At 28.9% G+C, this 22,389-nt stretch overlaps 1 protein-coding gene across 3 annotated transcripts in view; it reads right to left on the reverse strand.

The window, feature by feature from the left end:
• LOC123302082 (kin of IRRE-like protein 3) overlaps positions 1 to 22,389 on the reverse strand; it is a 363,766-nt gene that overhangs the window by 1,869 nt on the left and 339,508 nt on the right. The gene's annotated exons all lie outside the window — the stretch shown is intronic.

The following is a 22,389-nucleotide window of genomic DNA, read 5'->3' on the forward strand; positions in this document are numbered from 1 at the left end:
TTAGTTGTTTATTTATCCCCAAAATACATCATTCGTTCTTCAATTCACCAGTTCGACTTCTATATCCTACTCCTATCTTTCTATATGTTTTTTTTTCGATAAAGTGGTTCGTTTGTAATTTGTCGACATACATTATGTGTATTATACGGTATGTATACACTAGTTTGTGGGGGAGTTAATTTCCTGTTTTGGGGAAGTGAACGGATCACATAAATGTACACACAAATATTGTAGCTGTCTTTTTTTAGGTATTTCGAAAAACTTCATTTTATTTTTAACCCTTAAAAATCATCGTTTTTTATGAAAACCGAAATTTTTGATCGTCAAGAGATGGATATCCAGCCAAGTTTCAGTAAGTGATGGGCAAGCAAATTTAAGCAAAAATGAGGGAGGCATTCAAATGTTTAAGAAGCACTTTTTGTCTTTGCTGTTTTTTTTGCATATCTTACGGCTTAAAAGCTATTTATTAACCCCCGAACTAAAAAAAGGGGTTGTTATAAGTTTGACCGCTATGTGTGTGTGTGTCTGTCTGTGGCATCGTAGCGCCTATAGGGGGTTTTGTTTGAAAGGTAATTTAATGGAGAATAAATTACACAAATGAACATTCACCATACTTGCTTAAACAATCAATCAACCAATCAATTGAAGTAGTTGAACATGAAATCCAGATGAAACAGATAATCATTAGATTTTAAATTCTAAGAATTGAAATATTAGCGATGGATATTAACTTGACAATAAATCATAACTCCATCAATTATCTCAAAACTTTGATTGCTTGTAATCTAAGGTAGGTAGGTAAGCTATTTAAACAAATAAGTTATAGATCCTACTCCAAGCAAACAAGACATTTGCTTATTTAAATTCTGAAACGCGCATTTTATCAACGCAAGCTTGTAAATTTTTGATTTTTAACAAGTGAAAACAAACAATTGACTGAGTTAATTGTAGAAATATTATGTATAGACAGTGTTGATTACGCAATCGTTTGGTTTTTTTATGTTATGTAAATAAAGAAAGATAGCCACTCTTCGATAGCCACACAAAAGTGATATTGCCATATAATACATACTAAAAAATTTGTACTTAATTTGCGCCCTCGCGGGTAAACAGTGATGTTTACGAAAAAATCAACGATAATTTAAGAAAATAAGTATCTAACTTGCTTTAAACATATTCTTAGAAAAGGAAAATGTTGATTTGCTACCATGATAAAGACATGTTTTTTTGCAACTAGTACTAGTTTTTTACAGTTCACTGAAATCCGCCACTGTTTGAGAGAGCTGAGAATAATTTGCATATTAAATAGAATATAATAGAGTAAATAGATGGTTTTAATATAGGTTATAGTTAAAATAAAATAACAGTTTCAGTTCAGTTCAGTTCTAAATAATTGCAAACCATCTATCCAATTCCAATTTAAATAATACTTTTAATAAATATGGAATTTCCATTTTCCATTTTCCATTTAGAATTGTATTTGTATTTGTAATAATGTTTTGAAGAGTACAAAATATGCATTTTAGATAATTTTTAGGACCCACTCCAAAAACATTTCTATGTAATAGATATTTTAATAATTAATGATATCACTCTATATATATATATATATATATATATGTTAGATATATAATGTATGTTGGTTCTATGTTCAAAATCAAACCTTTCTATTCGCTTGCACTGCGCTTTTCCAAATCATTTTATTTTATTACAATGTATCTTAAAAGTCATCATTCTTCATTCTATACACAACAAATGCATTTCAAAAATCTCCTAGGTGCTCTTATTTATTTCAAAATTTGATCTTATCGCATACAAATAGTGTCACAGATTGGGATACGCCAACTATAATCCTTGATGTTTCAGATTGTCTTTACAAGAATAACGCAAACGATAAGAAACCCGTAGGCTCTAGTTAACTCGACTCCATTAGAAGCAGCATCATATTAATAAAAGTATCAGTGAAATGAATCAATCGTTCCCATTTGAGTCCTCTTAGGTTGTTACATATATTTTATAATCTAGTCAAAACTTGAATGCAATTCTTGAAGACTTCTTTTGAAACACATGGTGAATTACAAAGAATCTAATTAGTAGTTATAGAATTTAATATATTGGTAACCAATTCCTAGTATAAATGGTCAAAAGTCTTTGATGTTATTTATTATCCCATCCCAGTCCTATTTGATGAAAATGTGATATTGTTAGTTAATTAAATGTAATTTTGTAGTTCAAACTAAAACCAACAAAGGACTAAACAAATATCAATTGTAAAAATTTAAATGAAACACAAACACCTCTCATACCCTTCATTCCTGATAGCTCCCTGATCGTGTTCCCTTGCGTTCCCTTCACATTCACTTTAAACCCATTAAGAGGAAATCTTTAGATATCTATTTTACAAATTAGAAATTCGCTTAGAATGTTCGCAAGCAAAATATTTTTGAAGGCGTTTTGAAATAATCGAATATAAGCCAAAAAAGTATCCATTCTAGGAATGAATAGTTTTTGAAAATTATCTCAACAATTCATATTCATGAAAACATTTAGTTGGAAACGCTTCAGTAGCTACAAATCAAAGATAAGTCTTTTCACAGTTTGTACTTTGGATGGCGATTTTGTGAATCACTCTTTTAATAAAACTAACAAAAGATAAAAACATGGTCGGATTTGTATGGTCAACAAATTAGATACATTTTCATTCACAATTCAATAATGAAGAAATACGGAAAAACGGAGAAAGTTATTTAATTTTCTTTTTATTAAAAAAAAAGGAATAATTTTTTTTTTTAATTAAAAGATCGAAAGCGTTGTTGTTAATATCGGAAGTTCATCATTCATCTATTGTTTGTTCACGGATGTTCAATTTTTAATTTTCTAATATTAAAAACATACCCAAAACAATATCATTATTACAAATTGAAAAAAGTATTTAAGAAAATTTTAAAATACCTTTTTTGTACAAACTTTATTCAAAACTCTCACATTATTTATAAATCAACTCCAACAAAGAAAAAACCGAAATATTGGCGACGATCTTACAATATAAAAATGTACATTTCGGTTATAACGCCTATTCATTCAGAGCCGAAATTGTTGGTTCCGTAAATATATCCGATTTTATTATCTTCTCTTTTGAGGAGACAGTGATTGTGATTGAATTATAAACGAAACGGCATTCAACAGCCAGCATCCTCCGGTTTCCTAATTACTACCTAAGACATGAATATTAAGATAATTAATTGCTAATAATAACGATGTTCCATGTGCCCATTTAATTGATTAACTAATATTCAGTATTCAATTTATATTGAAACGATACACACTGCTACCGTTAACATACGCTATAAAACACTATTTTTAACACTTAAACAACAACAAGAAACGATAAGAACATAGTTCCTAGCGGGTGTACCACGATACTTCTCATTCTATTAATAAGAATATGTAAAGGTGGTCTTGATTCGATTTATTTGGAATCATTTATTTTTAATTTTTGAACATAAAGTCAATAGATACTGGTACTTTTCTCGAAAGCTAATAAAAACGTAACAAGGTAATTAAAACAACTCTGTTAGTATCAAAATAATTGGTTTCAAATATTTTTCGCAGAAAAAAGGTTAAAATTAGTGAATATAAAATAAAATAGGAATGAAATTATGAAATCATATCAAAAAATTGAAACGTAATATAATATGTGATGTGAAGTGATGTAATGTGTTAATATTAAACGTTATTGTTATATGTGGGTTAACGTTAAAGGACGGACGGCTTTTAAAAAAGGTTACAGTCAAATTGGGATTGAATTCAAACCCACATTGAATTATTCAACAAATAATTACTGCTATCAAATTTTATAACAATTTCAATTCGTTTCATTTTTTTTATATTTTGTTATTTCAAATTGAATTCATTTTTACAAACACGAAGTGTTTATTTTTGTAAAATACAGTGAAAGTCGCTAATAACGACCAATTAACAAGATTTTGCTCTATCACATCCAAACTTTATCCAATTTACAGAAATCAAATATGAAATCCTACTAAATTTGTCTCACACTTTTCAAATTTCTGAATATGAAGGTATTCGGATAAAAGAACTATAATTGTAGGTCCTTTCAAATTCGTTTTAATTTATTTAGACTATAATTGATTTTTAGAATGAGAAGTGTTTATTTTTATAAAATAAATGTAGATATCAAAAAATATGTCGATTGTTATTAAATACTCTCATTTTTTTGAACAATATCATTGTTATTCTATCACTTTCACTTTCACTCTATTATTATCACTTCAAAACATCACTTTATTATTGCAGATATTCAAAAAATGAAAAACAATTTTCTTTATAAATGTATCTTAATATTCTTATAAATTTTAATGTAAACATGTAAACATAATTGATTCAGGGACGTACCAACAAATAATCAAGAAATGAAAGATAGTGCGTGTATGAGTTATCAAGAATTTTTTTTTCAGATTTTCGATTCTTATGTCATTCTCAGGACTAGTAAAAATTTATTTTTTCGCTGTTATGGCATTATTGCTTTCATACTTTAACATAACGTAGGAAATTGCCAGAACAAAATCAAGCCCTTTTTTATTTGTCTTTTTTTAATAATTTTAATTTGACACTTACTATAAAATTTACATGTAAACAATTGCATATTAGTAATAACAGCCTCCTTTAATGACAAAATTATCCACTAGAAGCGCTAGCGTCAATTTTATTGTCTCTACCATGATTACGCACGCAACGAATAGCCGAATAGTTTTTTTTTAATTTTAGGAAGTTAGAAATTAGATCACCCAATATATTTTAAAGATTTGGATTTTTAGATAAAACTCAAACAATTTGTATCGCAATGCGGATCACTAATAAATTCTTCAAAACAACTGCTGAAGGTGGAGATAAAAAAAAAGATAATTTTCTGTCAAATAGAGATGTTAAAACAAAACATTATTACGAATAAGTTTGCTGTTTCAGTTTGGTGTTGTTTTTACTTTTTATAGATAAGTGGCCAGTTTTGTTCGTTGGTGTAATAATGTTTTTTTTTTTGTTTTTTTGTTTTTTTTTTGGTTAGTGGTTGGAGTGGGAGGTTGGTTTGGTCGTGGCTACAAACACACTCAACTTATCAGAATAATTAAAGTGCTGTTATCTACTAATAAACAGCCGTTTAATTCTGAAAGATGTTTTTGTAATACGATGAATTATATATATGTACAGGGTGGTCCATTTAATCTATCATGTTCTGACATCAGATTGGAACTAGTTCTTGGAGTTTCTTTAATAGCCAATTTAAATTCTAAACGGTGAGAGGATAACACTTTAAATTAAAAAGGTTGATCCTCATAAAAAACTAACATTTTTCATTTAAACGATTGGTTGAAAGTCGCATTTCCTTCCAAAGCTGAAGTTTATAAAGAAAATGTGAAAATACGAAAAAAAGAGGATCAACTTTCAAATTTAAAGTGACTCTAATTTGATGTCAGAACTCAGAACATGATGTGTCACATCAAACTCTGCAACATTTTTTGGTTGGTTAGTTACAAAACGAGTAATTAACCATCATATATTAAAATGTTTCACCCTGTATATTTATAATGTACATCTAAAGTGTATATATATCCATATCTATATCTTTATCTACAACTGTATTTACAGAGTATTCCAAAAGTTTGATTTACAGGTAAACCTATGTTGATAACTCAAAAATCGTACATTCAAGAAAAATGTTTGAATCACTATATAGGACACTAGTCGTGCCCGGCCATGCGTTGAAATGCCACAGAAAATAAAAGAGCGATTGGTTGTAAATTCTGTTAATTGCAGTGATTTTAGGTACGCAATTTTTAACATCGCTGTTTACCCGTGAAGGCGCAAATTTTATAGTATGTATTATCGTCAGCGTCCTAAAAAGACCCTAAAGTTTCACTATCTGAACTGAAACGCATTAAACACATAATAGTGTGAGTTGTGTGGTACGTTTTGGAACAGCCTGTATATCTGTATATGTGTCTGTTGTACACTTTACTTTACGTTACGTTAACTCATCGTTAAGTGTTACATATCGTTTGCCTTAACGACATACCAAAAAATAACTATTATTCATAAATAAAATACTTTCGTCATTTAAGGTGAAGACGTAAAACATTTCGATGATGACTTGTTTTTTCTTTATACGTTTCCGTATTGTTCGAGAAACACTCCTGTTTATTGAATTTTTATTCTCATATTTCTTTTCTCTTATAATATGTTTTTTGTCTCTCTCATTCTAACCAGTTCTTTATCTTTATGTGTTTTTGTATATATTATAACCAATTGTTATATTTTATGGATCTACAAACAAAAAAATGCTTTACTTGCCTCAACAATATTCAAGGGAAATGAAAATTTGCAAAAATTATTTTCGGTGTTAATCGGAACTTCTTGCATAAAGAACTGATAATTTCAAAAACCAAAATTTGATGATAATAAAATTGGAATGAAATTGTATCAAATGTATCAAAAAGTACCATTCTGGAAATATTGATAAATCAAGTACGTAATGCTACTAAATTTGGGTCATACTTTTCAAATTTGTAATCAAAATTAACCTAGCTCTAATATGTTTCAAGAATGTGGAGTCCTGGTCCCGGAATTAAGCACATAAGTGATAGCTAGCGAAAAACTAGCATCACAGCTGAAAAGAATGACACAAATTGTTCATTTCTTGTGTACGGAGGTGAATGTGTGGGGTGTATTCCTCACCTTTGTTGAGGAATGTAATATATTTGAAGTGATATTATATGTGGGAGTTATTGGTATGTTGGAGTAGGTGTAATATGTTATAATATACCTAAACTACATACCATTAGAGTAAAAATGGTCCATACAAACTGTGGTCATTGGTCTTTGGTTGTAGCTCATAGCTGCTAGTGTGTGTTCGTCAAAACGGTTCGTCTTCCTTTGACAAGGGTTCACATTTCATAAAAGATCACTTTTATTTCAAATTTATTCTTTTTGGGACTAGCTAACACTTTAGTCTGTATATATAAAAATAAATTGCTGTGCGTTAGTCTCGCTAAAACTCAAAAACGGCTGGACCGATTTTCAAATTTTTGTTTTTGTTTTGTTCGCTATAGTTCAGGGATGGTTTAGAAAAAAAACTTATTACTGTGTGTCCGAAACAGTAGTGAATCGTAATTGAAATGAAAAGGACAATTTCGGAATAATTAGATTCAATGCGGAATAATTTCAGAGACTGAACGGAATGAAAATGTTGGCTCTACAGTCAGATTCATAAAATATCTCGAAAATTACTCATTTAATGGTCAAATAAACACGATTTTTGTAATTTTCAGGTCAAAATTACCTTATAAACTTAGTTTTATCGAAATCGGAAACAAAAACTTTTTTTACACTTTTTGCAATTTGTAAAAATCGAAAAAATCATAAAAAATTCAAAAAACACAATTTTTGTAATTTTTGGTTGGGTTGGGTTGGGTTGGGTTAGGTTGGGTTAGGTTGGGTTGGGTGTGGGTGGTGGTGGTGGTGGTGGTCGTGGTGGTGGGCGTGGGTGTGGGTGTGGGTGTGAGTAGAGTTGGGATTTTTTCAATTTTATGAAAAACTCAATTTTTGTAATTTTTGGTTGGGTTGGGTTGGGTTGGGTTGGGTGTGGGTGTGGGTGTTGATGTACATTTAAAACTTGGATGCATTGGTGAGCTTTGAGCAACAATTGATTTGGGACTAAGTAGTACGGCTCCCAGAGTATTTATAACAATGTTGAATTATAATTATATTAAAATATTATTTTGATAAACCATTTGAGTTAGAACCCACAGCATTACAGCATTGTACAACAGTGCAGCATTCACATCACGATCGTATTTAAATTAAAATTAATAGGTATTGAAAATATTTACTTATTTTTAATTACAAATAATATTATTTTAAAAGCATCAACCAATATTATTATACGATAACTATAACTATGACTGTTTACAGTTAAAGCCTGCTATAACAGACGAAATTAATTCTATAAAGATAATAAAAACGTTAAGATACCGAGTTCATTGGAAAGCCAATTTTATGCAATTTGTGTTTAAATATGATTTTGGAGCTAAAAGGTACCGAGTCTGGTTTAGGTAGAAATCTGGTAATTATCGATTACAGTCGTTACAAGCAATGCCGTTATAATTTTGACTGTAAATACATAAAATGTATGAACCAAACTAAACTAACTATGATGGTCTATCTATGAATAAATTTTATAAATAAAATCAATGAACATCAAATTTATGAACAATCATAATATTATGTAAATAAATACAGAATGGCCTTTTAAAAATCAGGTGTTTGTACGTACGCCCCGATACTTTTTCATAGGTTTAAGCTTCGTTTATATGGTCTTAATTATTTTTGAATGATTTGCATAACACTTGTACTTGTCGCAAACAATATGTTCAACGGATTAGGTACATTTTTAAATATTTAACAGTTCAATACTCTTAATAATAGATGTTCAATATTGTGGAATATTAATCGACAATCTTGGAAATCTCCAACAATCCAACAATTTTCATGAAAAATTGACCTAGCTAGGGTTCATTTTTAATTTTGTTTTGTCCGTGTTTTCGAGGAAAACGGAAACATCAACTGCAAAATATGATTCTTCCTGATATTTACATTGCACGTGGTTCGCTTCATATGTATTGTATATTGTCAAATCCGTGTTGTTTTGTCAGTTTTGGGTGATTGGTAGCTTGTATATTTGTAGAAAACAAAGTAAAGTACATTACCAGAACATTCAAATTGGTATTGGTGTGGAGACATTTTAAACGGTTCGTATATTATTCCTAAAATTTGTGTCTTTTAAACTCAAAAAATACCGAGCAAAGCCTAAGAACTCAATTTTGAAAGAGGACAGATTGTAGATTTATATAGATAATAGTTAATAGATACATGCAATGCAATGTTTGTTAAAATAAATTATTGAATATACAGAAGCCAACGCAACGCAACGTGAACGAATAATAAACGAACTGAATGGAAGGGTTCATAGTCCATAGTGCCATCATTGTCCTCTTTTGTATTTTTGATAATGAAATGTAATTTAAACAAATAAACTAACGTTTATTATGGTTTTTGGTTATTTTAGTAATAAACATAACAACTAACCAACATTGTAACAAGCTCATTGTTATAACAAATAAAGCACTCTGGAGGGGGAATGCATGAATGAATATTCATCACAAATTTTGATTGGCTTCAGTTTGAGTGGATTCCTGAGATTGATTGCAAAATGCAAAAAAAGACGTAAAGTAATATGTTTTAGGCTTTAGTTGACATTTCTATGTCAAAAATATTTCTAAGGAATTTGTATGATATTGCTTATCGAATTTCAGAACAATCGGTATTCTATATATTGAGGAAATTAGATATTAAAACAGTCGAAGTAAAACTCTAATTATCTCAAAAAAAGCCATGCTAATGTAACAAGGTATAGGCATGGATTTCTCTCGGAAACCCACTAGTTTTAGGTCAATTTCTCGTTCATATTCGCCTTTATGTAATTGTGGTAAGTATGTTACATCTGAAAAATATTACCCTAATAATCGTAGGATTACAAGCTTGATTTATCAAAATTGGATATAATTTGGATGTGATAGAGCAAAATAAAATTTGTTGTAACTTATAACACTGTCTTTTATTTAAACAAAAGACAAATCCCGAGGACTGTAAAGTTATGCATTTGGTTGACTTTGGAATATTTTTAATAACTATTTTTGAATGCACTATTTGATTGATGACACATCCTGTAATCCTGTAAATGAATGTATGGGTATGCATAATGTGAATAGACAAATATACACAAATTGTTATTTTAATAATTGACTGAAATTATTAATTTCATTAAACAAATACAAATACAAAAAACTTCCAAATTTAATTGAGTTTTAATCCCATTCCACATAAATTGTCACTGCACCACCATTTTATACAGCACCAGTTAAATTTATATAATTATTTTTAGTTGACATTTCATCAAATTTGAAATATTTTCCCAATATTTGTGGTGTACTATTTTGACACTTTCAAAGTAAATTATTATCGAAATATGTTCGCATACTAGAAATAGGCATAACGCTTAGTGTGATGATTTGTCGTTACAATCAACTTGACTATACATATTAAACACATAAAAACATATATTTAAAAATAAACATTTAAGAATAATATGTAATTTGTTTTAGTGAAGTTGGGTTGAGTTGGGTTGGGTTTTACACTCTCGAGAATTTTATTATGTACTAAGTTTCGAGTAAAAGTCTTCTTAATACCTGCTGCATTATATTTTACAACAAGATACATACTCATTAGTGATGGCACGAATGTTGTATTTTCTTTATCTCCAATATTTTTTGGTAATAATTTTGCATTTAGACATTCCTTTCACTTTGATAAAACACCTTCTGTTTAAATAGTGCTTTATGGTATGAATTTGATTTTGGAGAGTGTATGTTTTATTTATTGATTATAATAAGAGTAGGATCGTTATCTCGTAAATTAGGGCTCAGATCCAAATTTGGTATAGAATATTTTATTTTTTTTTCTCAGCTTATTCAGGAATCGAAAGGTCTGCAGTCAATAATAGAACACCTTGTATATAAGCAAAGCAAGCATATATTGCTACATCGCATCGTTTTTTGCGAATATTGTATACGAATGCGAATATTCGTGACATCACTAATTCACACTTATACTTATACATACATATTACATACACTACACACAACTCACAACTCGTACAGTCGTACTTGTAGTTTTAAGAGTATTTCAAAGTAATTTCCTCTGTTATGAGAAACTTCTTTGTTCGTTCTAACTTATGTTCATAATTGTATGTTTCTTATAAACACTTTATAATACTACTAGTTACTGCTAACACCACTGGAATCACTGGAGTCACTGGAGTCATTGGAGTACTCCAAATCACACACAGACAATATATACGAAATGTTTGCCATGGTTTCTCCCTTAGGAAACTGGTCATTCTAAAAAATATTAATTCTTATTTTTTCTAAAGATTTCATTATTTAGGTCTATTGTAATGTTTCTGAGAATTCGGATTGAAATTTCCTACAAATTTTTTGGTAAATTAAAATGGTTGTTTCTCTTATAGAAATAGACAAGGGACATCTTCTTTAATTTCTTTAATTGCTTAAATTTTAAAGTGTCCATAAATCCTTTATTTTTGGTTTTTGACAAAACTATATAAGGCAGTTTCCACTAAAAATTATCCAAAGAATGCGATTTTAAACTGTGTTTATCGAATCACAACCTGTACAGATATATAAGTATATAGAAATGAAATGTATTCTTGTATTTGTGTTTTTTGTATATGTATTTGGTAAGAATAAAGCGCAAAGCAGCTATCGTGACTATATCATCTTCACCGTTCACCGTTTTAGTCGCAGATACGAAACATTAAAACGGTCTAAGTTCGAAAAAGTTGAACATTAGGTTGTATTTGTATCCCCGCTGCCTAGTGAAATTTTCGGGAAATTGGTTATATAATCGGTTGGGTTATATATTGGTAATAACCTAATAGCAAATTTAAAATGCAATTATAAAATGCATACTTTATGCAAGTTGAAAATATTAATTTCTTATAAATCAGTTTAGGTCACAATATTTCCTGACATTCTTTTGAATCAAATGCCAAAAACCGCATTCAAATCTAACATCTAACGTACTGTTTTTTCGAATTTCTTTGCTTTGTTTCAGCGACTATGCCGTACCGTATGTATATGTATCACCATCACTATATCAGTATCATTGTTCACTGTATATTCAGTGTAGTTTATGTAATATTATAGATATAGTGACAAGCGGTATCTGTAGATAATCTTATATAAGATATGCGCACGTACTGAATTTTAAAATTGGTTGCGAATATTGCATATTTAATAATATGATACATTGCACTCACCCAACAAAAGATATAGCCAAAGAATGTACCGTGTGCCGTGCTTACGGAAAACTATGGGGTTCATTTATGCTCCCTGTTCTCTGTTCCCTTATATGTACGCTGTACTTATTTGAAATATTTACCATTTCAAATTAGATTTTACTTTCGTTTATAAAATATCATTTTCAAAAAGTGTTCATATGAAATTTGCAGCAAAAAATAATTTTTCGTTACCGTAGAGAAATTGCTCGATCCAAAATTGAAGTGAACAAATGAATTAAAGTTTGCATGGACTATAAAATCGGTAGATGTTGTAATATATAATATAATATGTTGTGATGAGAGATAATCTTGAATATAATAATGGGTTGACTTGGTCTTGGTACATCTTCTATACCAATACCAATACCAATACCAATGCCTGTCTTGCTATAATAATTATAAATTCATACATCCATTATTGAATAGGTCTAATAAATCATCAAATATGTGTTTTAATATTACATGTGGAAGGAAAGGAACCTAAATCTAATTCTAAGGCCTTCATAGCCTTCATAGCCTTCACATCACAATCTTCACTACTTCAACACCAATTAAGTACTACACTGAAAAAAAATTAAATAAATGACATTACCTACTTAACAAATACTTTCAAACAATTTACTAATGATTGGAACAAGTACAGCTAAATATTTGTATTTGAAAATAGAATGTGATTGAATTTAAAATATGAATTCATTGATACAAAATCATTGAAGTTAAAGATTGATTTTAGTTTAAAATCATGCATTTTATTGATGGAAAATTAAATTGTACTTAGTTGGAATATATAATTTTGTAAATAAAGCGTATCGATGAATTAAAATAAAAATTTCTTTGAATTTCTTAAAAACTATGTTGCATTTGAAAACAACAATATTTGAAATTTGTTAGACAGTAAATATGAAAGTAATAACTTTCATACAAATAACTTATGCATTTGTGTTAACTTCACCACTCAAGTAGGTGTATCAAATTCATATTTGCTCTCGCGAAGAGGTTGAGACGAGCTCATATCCGTTGGTATTTAGAATTTTTTTTCAGTGTACCTTCAACTAACAACTCACTGCCTTCAACTACATTTAGTTTAGTTTATGTATCCTAACAATTGTATCCTTATTATATATTAATTATATGATATGTATCAGTATCAGTATCAGTATGATTGTATCAGTATTAGTTTCAGTAGTTGTCTTTGTATCGTCATCAAGTTGTTCCAAGGCAGCAGTCATAGTCATAGTCATAGTTGTACTTCTTCTAATATGAGTCAAATGATGACAAACCAAACACATAACGCTCACTTACTGTTACTGTTACTGTTACTGTTACTGTTACTGTATCCTATTAAAAATGTCTAATACTAATAATTCATGTTAGATAGATAATGTATAATATATACCAGGTGTCAATCAACTCAACAACCACAAATCATTCATTATTCTATATCTACAGCTAAATACATGTCAGCTAAACTCTACCAAACTAAATGTGTTCACTATCATATTTTTATACCATGTGTAAACATTCTAATATCATTCTAAGATTTGCTACAATTCTCATAGAATTTTAAGCGATATATAAAAAACTATTCAAAAATTAAGTTTAGATCATCATTAAATGAATTGTTCCTGAATCAAATGATATTCTTATTGTAATTTGAGGTTTTTTTTTTCTGAAACCATCTTTCTAATCACCAAATGAACCCGATTTGTACATTCTTTGAGTTAAAATTATCTTATAAATTACATATCAATGAAAAAGGATAGTTCCTGACATATTGTTAAATGACCAAAATGACTTAATCTCATCTTCTTTGTTTCAACTATTGAAATAAAGAAGAAATTAACATTTCAATATCACGGTCATTGGAAATAAATATTCACCTTCTAATTCCTTTTAACTTTTCATATGCGACTTACATATTACATGTATTTTAATTAATCTGACATTATTTACTTATAAAAGTTACACCTGAATCGATATATTTACAAATTTTTCGTTATTTGTCTTGGTTATCGAAATATCGAAAGCTAAATAATTAAACAAAATTTTCAATTTTCGATATTTTAAAAATTACTCCACATATCGAAAAATTTTAATGATAATCATTATGTTAATCATTTACAGTGGAAAAAAAAGCATTATTCATGTGAAATCTGTAAAAAAAACTTTTCGTATAAGAGATTAACTACAACATAAATGTAGTAAAAAAACCGAGGAAAAACCTGATATTTGTAATAGAACATTTTATAATGGAAGCCAAAAATTCTTAATAAATAGGGTCTATGAATAGTTATTACTACACTGTATCCGAATGACTTAATGTGTTTCGGTTTAGAAGCATGTGTTTTCGGTTTATACTTATTCGGTTTTCTCACTCAAATCTCGGATAAGTATAAACTTTAATTTTTTTTAAAATGAATTTATTAATATGATTTTTTGCAAATCAATTAAATTAATTTGAATACGCATTTATTTTGGAATAAGTTAAATTTATTTATTCATTAGCTTAATATAATTTTCTCACTGATATTGCTTGTGTAAATTGTATGAATATATATCGGGTCATATGGCGAAGTGGTGAGCGAGTGCGACTCGTAGTACTAAGATCGTGGGTTCGAAACCCACTGAGGTAAAAAATTTTTTTTTCACCTACGTTATTAATTTAAGTTTGTGTAACAATCCCACAGGTGTTTTAGTCACTCAAAGTTTTTCATTAGGTTTGTACAGCTTTATCATCGATAATGTCTCTTGATATTGTTTCATCATATAAGAGGTGTCGCAGCTCAGTGTTAAGCGGGTGCGACTCGTAGATCGAACGTCTATGGTTCGAAGCTCGGGCAAATAAAAATTTTAAATTTTTTCTCTACATTTCATGTTCTGATTTATTCAAATTAATTTCATTAATTTAAATGCGTGTTAAATTTCCGCGCTTTTTTCGGGTGTGGTCAATCAAAATTATTCATTAGGTCAGTTGTGTTTCATCGTTCATAGTGGACAGTTGGTTACATTTGTGCTTTGTGTTTCACCTTCATTTGACTTCCAAACGTCAAATTTCATTTTCGAATTTGTTTCTGAGTAAGTTTTTGTTTTAATTTACATTTTTCTAATTCTTTTTTTGTACATTGTAAAATTCTATATTATATTTAATTTGTTTCACATTTTGTCCAAATACTTTTTTACAGAAAACTTTTAATATTAATTAAAAAAAATTATGTTTGAATCATTTGTTTATTTTTTCCAATTGAAATCACATTCTAGAATTAGTTGTTTTATTATTAGTGATTGACTACAAGTATTTTTATTTGATTTCAAAATTTTTCGAGCTTGCGTTTATTCCCAAGAGATTCAATCTCATTTATACAAAAATTATTTATAATAAATATAACAAAATGAATATGTACTATGGTTCGATAAAATTTTTTGACGTTAGTGTTATTTTAGATGTAGAGTTTACTAATAAACACACAGTTTTAATATTAATAATTATAATTTTTATTTAAAGACGATCATTCATCAACCTGTTTTGCTATGTGCGTTTATATGGAAACAGTATTTAAATTTGAAATAATTTTGAAATTTTATAAAAATTTTTAATAATTACTAACTGATAAAAGTTTCAAGTATAGTTATCGATATAATTTTTGAAAAATATCGATTTATATTTTCCATTTAAACCTATGTTAAAGATTAATTTTTGTCACTTTTTGAATTTAAAATTTAACATTAATTACGTTTCGATTAATTTATATAATTGTATATTTTTTCTTTCTTAAATCATTCAAAATCATTTAAACTTTTTTATCATCATAATTATTTTTATTTGTCTACTTACAAGTCTCATGAATGTACGTCCTTAAATGAATAACTAAATAACTCTACAATCATTTGAACATTCATAATATTAATGAAATGTTTTAATATTATTGTTTTAATCAACAACTCCGTTACTTAATATCGAAAAAAATTCTATCAAAATAATAAATAAAACTAAATTTGTATTCAATTGATTTCAACACTCCGCTCAATTCAAACAAAACATATTCCTATGGACTTAGCAAATTTGTGAAATTTTTGATTTGATAAACCTTTGGTACAAATATCAGCCAGTTCATTTTTTGTAGGTATATAATCAATTTTTTTTAAAATTCTGATCGAATGAAATGTTATTTAAGTTCACGTACATGCGTGAACCTGTTTTGCTACGTGCGTTCATAGGGAAACAGTATGTAAATTTTAAAGAATTTTAAATTAATAGAAATTTTTTTGAAATTCTATTAAAAGTTTAAATACTTATTACCTGGTAAAAGCTTGTAAAAAAAAGTATTGGTATCGATATAATTTTAGAAAAATATCGTATTTATATTTTCCATTTAGTCCCATATTAAATCTTACTTTTAATCAATTTTTTAAACTTAAAATTCAATGAAAATAATTCGATAACAGGTTTTTTTTCTTGTCTTAAATCATAGAAAATCATTTAAACTATCGCATTACCATATTGTTTTTTGTTTCTCTACTATTATCGTTGACGCATGTACGCCCTTCAATTATTTGGAAATAATATATTTTGAAAATCTAAAAAATAGAATATTGCTGCATTAGCTAGCTGCGGTTTGTAAAATGAATGTTTTAATATGATCGTTAAACCAGTAATTTTTGAGGATAATCAATCAAGTATTCAATAAGTTAAGAATTGGGAAAGTAAAAGAAGTAAATATAGTGGCATTAAATACCATTTCATTCGATCAGAATTAAAAAAAGATAATTTAAAAATTGAACATATACCTACAGAGAATCAATTGGCTGATATTTGTACATACACTAGATAATAATAAAATTATTTTTAATTATTTTAATTATTTATCACTAAAATATATTTATTCATTAGGTTGGTCCAGTTTTATCACCGATTATGGCCGTTTGAATTGTAACAAGCATCAAGTCGTGTGGCAGAGAGTATAGCGAGTCCTACTCCTCTTACACAGGTATGGAGTTCAAAATCCAGGTAAGTAAAATTTTTATTTTTATTTTCTAAATCTCATGTGATAATTTATTCTTAGTAATATAATTAATTTGAGTGTGTGTTTTACTATTCACTATGAATAGCTTATTTATTTGACATTTATCTATTCCCTTCATTTGAATTCCAAATCTTAAATTTCATTTTCGGTTTTGTTTCTAAGTAAGTTTATGTTAATAAAGGTAAATTAAAATTAAATGAGCCATCTTTAATTGTTTATGCATAAATATTATTGCAAATTAAGCAATTTTTAACTTTTACGCCCAGAGATATTTTTGGTTTTTTTCAATTTATTTTACTCTAAATATCAGTTCATTAATTTAAATTTGTAAAATCGGTCTGCCCTATATCCTGAGAAGCGACGTTGACTAACTAAGGTTAGTATGATGTTTCTCAGGAAAAACTCGTTCGATTTGTTGCATGTGTTATAACACTATGAGAAATTGTGTAGTCAAAAATCAATTTTTTCTCGTTATGTCTGTCTAAAAGCTAAGCGCCTCGATAGGGGATTATGTATCAACTCATGATGACGGTGAGACGGGACATGCAAAAAAGCGCAGTCATCACTTAAAGTGAGTTAGGTATATCTAGACAGATAATGTACGGAAAAAATGATCTTGATTGCATGGATTTTTCGCCTGTGTTATAGCCTGTGATATATTGGATTGGTTTCATTCTGGGGTAAGTCAACTTATAACTGGGTTGAAAAATTGCCTAATTTTTCTTTTTAAATTTTTTTTATTTTCTTTTTTAAATATATTATTTTAAATTTGTAAATTCGGTCTGCCCTAAATTCTGAGAAGCGACGTTGACTAACTAAGGTTAGTATGATGTTTCTCAGGAAAAACTCGTTCGATTTGTTGCATGTGTTATAACACTATGAGAAATTGTGTAGTCAAAAATCAATTTTTTCTCGTTATGTCTGTCTAAAAGCTAAGCGCCTCGATAGGGGATTATGTATCAACTCATGATGACGGTGAGACGGGACATGCAAAAAAGCGCAGTCATCACTTAAAGTGAGTTAGGTATATCTAGACAGATAATGTACGGAAAAAATGATCTTGATTACATGGATTTTTCGCCTGTGTTATAGCCTGTGATATTTTGGATTGGTTTCATTCTGGGGTAAGTCTACTTATAACTAGGTTGATATGGTTAATTCAAATGGACCTTCAGAAATATTTATGCATAAAGGTTATTGTAAATTAAGCAATTTTTATTTATTCCTTTTCTTTTTAAAATAATTGAATTTTTTTCCAGAGATATTTATGCTTTTTCATCTCCGACATTGTCATTTGTATAATTCTGTGTTTGTGACTTGTAAAATTCATATCCTATCCTAGAATTACCTTTTTTTATCATATCCTATCCTAGAACTTTCTTTAATTGTTTATGCATAAATATTATTGCAAATTAAGCAATTTTGAACTTTTATGCCCAGAGATATTTTTGGTTTTTTTCAATTTATTTTACTCTAAATATCAGTTCATTAATTTAAATTTGTAAAATCGGTCTGCCCTATATCCTGAGAAGCGACGTTGACTAACTAAGGTTAGTATGATGTTTCTCAGGAAAAACTCGTTCGATTTGTTGCATGTGTTATAACACTATGAGAAATTGTGTAGTCAAAAATCAATTTTTTCTCGTTATGTCTGTCTAAAAGCTAAGCGCCTCGATAGGGGATTATGTATCAACTCATGATGACGGTGAGACGGGACATGCAAAAAAGCGCAGTCATCACTTAAAGTGAGTTAGGTATATCTAGACAGATAATGTACGGAAAAAATGATCTTGATTGCATGGATTTTTCGCCTGTGTTATAGCCTGTGATATATTGGATTGGTTTCATTCTGGGGTAAGTCAACTTATAACTGGGTTGAAAAATTGCCTAATTTTTCTTTTTAAATTTTTTTTATTTTCTTTTTTAAATATATTATTTTAAATTTGTAAATTCGGTCTGCCCTAAATTCTGAGAAGCGACGTTGACTAACTAAGGTTAGTATGATGTTTCTCAGGAAAAACTCGTTCGATTTGTTGCATGTGTTATAACACTATGAGAAATTGTGTAGTCAAAAATCAATTTTTTCTCGTTATGTCTGTCTAAAAGCTAAGCGCCTCGATAGGGGATTATGTATCAACTCATGATGACGGTGAGACGGGACATGCAAAAAAGCGCAGTCATCACTTAAAGTGAGTTAGGTATATCTAGACAGATAATGTACGGAAAAAATGATCTTGATTACATGGATTTTTCGCCTGTGTTATAGCCTGTGATATTTTGGATTGGTTTCATTCTGGGGTAAGTCTACTTATAACTAGGTTGATATGGTTAATTCAAATGGACCTTCAGAAATATTTATGCATAAAGGTTATTGTAAATTAAGCAATTTTTATTTATTCCTTTTCTTTTTAAAATAATTGAATTTTTTTCCAGAGATATTTATGCTTTTTCATCTCCGACATTGTCATTTGTATAATTCTGTGTTTGTGACTTGTAAAATTCATATCCTATCCTAGAATTACCTTTTTTTATCATATCCTATCCTAGAACTTTCTTTAATTGTTTATGCATAAATATTATTGCAAATTAAGCAATTTTGAACTTTTATGCCCAGAGATATTTTTGGTTTTTTTCAATTTATTTTACTCTAAATATCAGTTCATTAATTTAAACTTGTAAAATCGGTCTGCCCTAAATTCTGAGAAGCGACGTTGACTAACTAAGGTTAGTATGATGTTTCTCAGGAAAAACTCGTTCGATTTGTTGCATGTGTTATAACACTATGAGAAATTGTGTAGTCAAAAATCAATTTTTTCTCGTTATGTCTGTCTAAAAGCTAAGCGCCTCGATAGGGGATTATGTATCAACTCATGATGACGGTGAGACGGGACATGCAAAAAAGCGCAGTCATCACTTAAAGTGAGTTAGGTATATCTAGACAGATAATGTACGGAAAAAATGATCTTGATTGCATGGATTTTTCGCCTGTGTCATAGCCTGTGATATATTGGATTGGTTTCATTCTGGGGTAAGTCAACTTATAACTGGGTTGAAAAATTGCCTAATTTTTCTTTTTAAATTTTTTTTATTTTCTTTTTTAAATATATTATTTTAAATTTGTAAATTCGGTCTGCCCTAAATTCTGAGAAGCGACGTTGACTAACTAAGGTTAGTATGATGTTTCTCAGGAAAAACTCGTTCGATTTGTTGCATGTGTTATAACACTATGAGAAATTGTGTAGTCAAAAATCAATTTTTTCTCGTTATGTCTGTCTAAAAGCTAAGCGCCTCGATAGGGGATTATGTATCAACTCATGATGACGGTGAGACGGGACATGCAAAAAAGCGCAGTCATCACTTAAAGTGAGTTAGGTATATCTAGACAGATAATGTACGGAAAAGATGATCTTGATTGCATGGATTTTTCGCCTGTGTTATAGCCTGTGATATTTTGGATTGGTTTCATTCTGGGGTAAGTCTACTTATAACTAGGTTGATATGGTTAAGTCAAATGGACCTTCAGAAATATTTATGCATAAAGGTTATGGTAAATTAAGCAATTTTTATTTATTCCTTTTCTTTTTGAAATAATTGAATTTTTTTCCAGGGATATTTATGTTTTTTTTATCTCTTTCTTATATTTTAGGAATACCTGTCCTGTAATTTTTTTTTTAGGAATTGCGATAATGTTATCCAATTTGTCATGTTCCGGTCACGACAAATTGGATGATTATCTTTTTCTTCTGTTTAAATGTAACCGGATGCACTTAAATAGAAGGAAAAGATCGTGGATTAGGCCTATAGGGGATACCACGTAAAAAAAAACGCGCTGATGTATCCTACCTCAATGGTAGTGTGGAAACGGATACAAATTTCTTTTATAAAATTTTCTTTTGCAGTGAGAATTTTGGGTTACAAATGACAATCTTGGCTAAAAATGCAACGATCTGCCAAAATTTCCTTCGAAGTATATCCATCGAATATAAATAATATCAACAAACATTTAAACAAACAACAGACTTAACAGCACACGTGAGTATTTGTTTTATGTTTCTTGTAAATAAGTCATCCAAAACAACATTTATCCAACTCAACAAGATTCAATGGTTTTCGTGATTCAATATTTTGTTTCATATAAATTATATTTGAAGGTATCATAAAGTTTCAATGCCGGAAAATATAAAATTTGTGCTTTTTATTTCTTTATAAATTAATAATTTATTAATTGATCACTAGAAAATAAATATTGGCTTAGGATATCGATTCTAAGTGCTGTTAAATTAGTTGCAAATATTATTTTATTATTTTAACATTTGGACAACTTTTGCTTAAGCATTTTTCTGTATCTTGCGTTTTTTTTTCTTTCGATTCAATGCAACAATGATATATTTTTCGTATTTCGTCGTGTTTCCTCCGAAATCTTACAATTTTCGAAAGAATATTTTCAACCAATTTCCTAATTTAATGTGTTATGCTATCTCTTACATTTTAGGATTAAAATTGATTAATAAAGCAACCCCAAAAACTAGCTTCAATCTGAACGAACTATTTTAGCCATAATATATTAAAATGTTGTACCCTGTGTATCCAGAATTCATGTTCCCAGAACATTTTTCCCAACTAGATTAATCAGTCCCTATATGCGTAAAATAGTATAAAATGCGAAATAAAAAACCTTATTTGTATCTTCGATTGTCAAGAAAGAAACAAGCTTTAAACTTTTTATTATTTTTTTATTTAAAATTTGCACTGAATTCTTAAGATCGTGTTAAATCGATCTTTACCGATGTCATTCACAGGTAATTACAGTAAAATTGCGTTATAAAATACTTGATATTAAATAAAATGACTTGCAGAGTTGCAGTACATGTAATAAATTAAGGGCATTATTTAATACTTGAAACAAAATATGTAATTATGAATATCATGAATTTATAAATAGGAGCCGAGTCGAGCTGAGCCGACCGGCATCAACACAGTAGGTCTTAACAAAATTATTTACTTTCACTCATAGCACGTCGATCGACCACCGTTGGCATTGTGCATGACTGTTCTACGGGGCAGAGGCGGTGTAATACATATTGTTTTCAACAGTTAAACAATTTTTTTATTTTATTACAAGATAATTACTTTAATCTGATTACTAGACTCTTTTTTTTTTATTTGTTTTCTTTCAAATTCAGTTTCTTTGTCGATATGTCCTAGATATCTTTCTTATTTATTCCAAATATTTTGATACTTTGATTTTTATCTTAATTAAATTTTTCTTGTGTAATTCAATGGCACGCCTCACATACTTCAAGTATCTTACAAAAGTGATTCAAGACTCAAACAAACTTAATACTCATTCTATTTTTTATCAGGGTAAGCTTTCATTTG

The sequence above is a fragment of the Chrysoperla carnea genome, chromosome X (genome assembly GCF_905475395.1).
Source record: "Chrysoperla carnea chromosome X, inChrCarn1.1, whole genome shotgun sequence".
Taxonomy (NCBI): domain Eukaryota; kingdom Metazoa; phylum Arthropoda; class Insecta; order Neuroptera; family Chrysopidae; genus Chrysoperla; species Chrysoperla carnea.